The sequence below is a fragment of the Lissotriton vulgaris genome, chromosome 2_1 (genome assembly GCF_964263255.1).
Source record: "Lissotriton vulgaris chromosome 2_1, aLisVul1.2, whole genome shotgun sequence".
In the NCBI taxonomy this organism is placed as follows: domain Eukaryota; kingdom Metazoa; phylum Chordata; class Amphibia; order Caudata; family Salamandridae; genus Lissotriton; species Lissotriton vulgaris.
In genome coordinates, this window is record NC_141687.1 from 1,133,112,950 (window position 1) to 1,133,116,856 (window position 3,907).

The 3,907-nt window shown below is 50.4% G+C and overlaps 1 pseudogene; it reads right to left on the reverse strand.

The window, feature by feature from the left end:
- Positions 1-741: 741 nt before the first annotated feature.
- LOC147731702 (small Cajal body-specific RNA 14) lies at positions 742-870 on the reverse strand (annotated as a pseudogene).
- Positions 871-3,907: the final 3,037 nt, after the last annotated feature.

Sequence of the window (3,907 nt, forward strand, 5' to 3'; positions counted from 1 at the left end):
CCAGACTTTATTGCTTGATTTTGCTTCCGAAAAAGTATCACTCATAACCGCTGAAATGTCACTCATAATTACACATAAATTATGAAAACGTCACACATAGCAATCTGAAACCTTGGCAGCTATGAAGGTCTACGTGCTCTTTCGAGACAGTTAACCACTTTCAACAACACCCCATCCCTCCCAGCCTCACCCCAAGCCGGGCCCCCTGTGCATGTTAAAGGTGCAGGCCTTACCTTGCTGTAGAGCTCAGAGGCGGACATCGCAGCGCCTCGTGCCCCTCCTTGCAGGGTGCACCGGATGAACAGAACTGGAAGCGTCTAGGCCGTGACTCCTCGCAGGTGGGCCTGTCCTGAACCCAAATAAGGCCTCCCCCGAGCCCGGCTCCCCGTACTTAAGCCCACCCTCCCCCGGCACCCCGCCTGGCCTCGCTTTGGCGCTGCAGGGTGTTTGAGCCGTTGCCAGGACTCGAACCCCGTAGCCCGGCTTCATAACCATCTGCTTCAACCTTGAAGGTAGTTATTACAGAACTTAGAGCCTTTACGTCAAAGTGTGTTTTGCATGCTTGTAAAATGGCCTGCCCATCCCCACTTCGCACTTATTTACACACACGCGCGTGCACTGAAACCTATGCACTGCTCCTGTCTGTACAAATTTCGGTGGAAACGTTTGGTTTGTTTCCTGTCTCAGTATCTCCATATCTCGGTGCTGGTTCGCGCGGCGTCCTCGCGCCACCTTTAAAAAGCTGTAGGGAGCCGTAGCACAGGCACCTGGGGGTCCTGTCGGCAGTGGGCCCCCTCTCGTTGCTGTACGTGGCTGCCTTGGGGTCACATGGTATTACTGACGCATGCGACCGTCAGGGAGGACACCCACGTGTGAGGAGGAGCGGCCGGGGATCGAACCGCCCACGGAGAGAAGCCGCGCCCACGGAGAGAAGCCCATGCCCTAGAGAGAGCCCCGCGGTGGCAGCTGAAGACCGGAGTAGCGGTAAGTGGCGGCGGGGGGGGGCGGGGCGGGGGCGCTTGATGCACGTGTGTGTGTGTGTGTGTGTATGCATGTATGCGTGTATGCGACAGCAGGGGTGAGTTCTCTTTATGTTGAAGACCGGAGTAGCGGTAAGTGGCGGCGGGGGGGCGGGGCGGGGGCGCTTGATGCACGTGTGTGTGTGTATGCGTGCATGCGTGTATGCGACAGCAGGGGTGAGTTCTCTTTATGTGGGGGTGCATGCGTGCATGGGCGCTCGTGTGTGTGTGTGTGTGTGTGTCTCTGCGTATGCGCATGCGCATAGGGTGTTGGAGCTTCCCAGGAGACGGCAGCTGAGCGTGTTCGCGTGCGCGTGGCCTATGCCGATCGCCTTTGCGCGCGGCCGGTGCTGTCTCCTGGGAAGCATAGTCAGCAACAAAAGATCTCCTGGCGGACACAGCGCTGACGCGCTGTTTAACGCCAGGAGACCTAAAAAATTTTGCCAGGGAGCCTACTCCATTCTACAGTGCTGACTACAGCTCACCAAAAGTAAAACTCTCCCAGGAACTCTGTGATGCCTAAGAAAAACACTTCTTTGAGAAAGTTGGTATCCTTGAATGTCACTTCCTCTAAAAAAAATAAAAGTCTTACGGCTCAACCACGCTAACCTGGCAATTAACGTAATTTGAGTCTCCTGTTAAATGGCAAAGGGTTCTCTCCGAATATAGCTAAACTGAGACACATGGTGCATTATTACAAGAAACACATTTATCATTCTTTTAAATATATGTTTTATATCTAAATAAAGATCATCATTATTACATTTATCAGAAAATGAAACATTAAAACTTAAACACATTTTTCTTCTTTTCTGCAGAATTTGTAAATGTAATCGCTACCCACTGGGCCTCCCAGCTCTGGTAACAACCTATCTATGGACATCTTTCCATCTCCTAATCAGAGATCAGAATAGAAAAGTATTCAAATGCTTTCTGAAGCTGGGTCCTGATTGGTTTATTCTGAGATTCACTGGATGGGTGGTCCAGAATTTAGGAGCCAAATAGGCAAAATAGGTACTCTGCTGCTTGCCCTCTTGACTCTGGGGACCAGCAGCAGTTTTTGATTCCTAAAGCATAGTGTTCTCCTCGGAGTGTAGTCAGTAGACAGACTTAGCAGCAGATCCCTCTTGTGCTTAGCATGATGGGCTAAGCAGAGTATTTTAAACTGGATTCTCTTATGTACAGGTAACCAGTGCAGGGCTATTAGGAATGGAGAAGCGGCCTGGTGTTTATGAATTTTTTAGAGAATCCGAGCAGTAGTATTTTGGACCACTTGAAGCCTCCTTATCACATACCTGGGGCTGCCCAGGTAAAGGGAATTGCCATAGTCCAGACATGAGTTGACCAATCCCTGCACAACCACTCCCCGCAGTGGGGCAGGAATTCCAACTTAACAGTTTTCTCAGAGTCCTGGGAAGTCCAAAGAAGCATTATGCAAGTTTCCTAGCTTGTACTTCCATTGAAAGTTTATTGATTGAGGCAGGAGTGGGCAAGATGGCGGCTGTGAGCGTGGCCGAGTGAGCTGACTCTCGCCCTGAGCTACTCTGCCGCCACTTACCTACTACTACTCCATCCTGATGGTGAGGGCTGCTTGATTGGAGGTGCTCCTGGGATGCTGTGCAGATTTGCGCTGGGACGCCATGAACCGCGAGCTGCGTTTCGCAGCAAACAGTTTGTGTAGCTGAGGCTGCTGCTTTCCCGGTCGCGGCCGCAGAACACAAGTGTGGCCTCAATGCCACCAAAGCCTGTGAGAGGGGCAAGAGCCGGCACAGAATAAGAAGCTATAAGTTTGGCAGGGGCTGGAGGAGAGATACTAAAGACCAGCTGCTCTGTGCGCGGCCGGAAAACGCTACTGGCAATTTTCCAAGGGCAGACGGCCAAGAAGATGCAGGCAACCAAGGCTTCAGCAGACGCTACTGCTGCAGTGTGAGCCCCCTGCTTGACATAGATGCAATACAACAGCCCACTGCCTCTGAAACACTCAGTGGAAGAGAGGTGAGCAACCTGAGCAATGTGGAGTCTATAGTTAAAGATGGGGGATATACTGATGAACTTGGGTCTGGAAGCCCGATCGGGGGAAGCCTGTAAGGCGGAGCTCTGGGGAGTTTGTATTGGACATCCCCGTATGGAGAAAGAAGAATCAGCAGCTACTAAGGGAGGAAAAGAGACTGTAGGAGGAACCCCTGAGGGGAAGAAAGGAAAAGGAAAAGGGAAAGTAGATAGCCCGGCTGGAATAAGGGGGGGATAAAATTGGTAACATTGATATCAGGGGCGCCTGGAAAGAGGTGGATTCTGAGGAAAAGTTTTTCTCAATGCCATACCCATGAAATTCGTCAAGTGATGAGAGCTTGGGTGGTATGAAAGATTGAACAGGAGAAGAGCTCACTCAGAGTGATGGCAGTGATGTGAGTAATACTAACCCCGAGGAGGAGGTTACTGGAGCTGCTGGAGGTAGACCCTTAACTAGTCTGCTAAGTGTTCGAAAGCAGAAAGATGTTGGAAAGACATCTCTGACAGAATCTAAAGGGGCCGTGGGCTCACTGGCATGGGATTATTCCTTCTCACCCAATATTGGATGTGATGATAATACAGCTGTTGACAATCCGGGGGAGTGGAAAGCACAGACGAAATGTCGCTCTCTATTATCTATAAAAGTATCATAGCACATAGGGAAAAGGCGAGGGCAGAGAGTCTAAGGACGCAAAGGACATACAGAAAATTACAGAACTCCATCCGGAGAGTGGCTAAATCTTGCACAGCATTTGCAACAAGGATTGGAGAAGCAGAAACTAGGATTTCTACATTGGAAGACAAACACATTGTCCTTATGGACTCTTTAAAATCACCGAAAGATGACATTGTCTGGAAATTAACGGATATGGAGAATC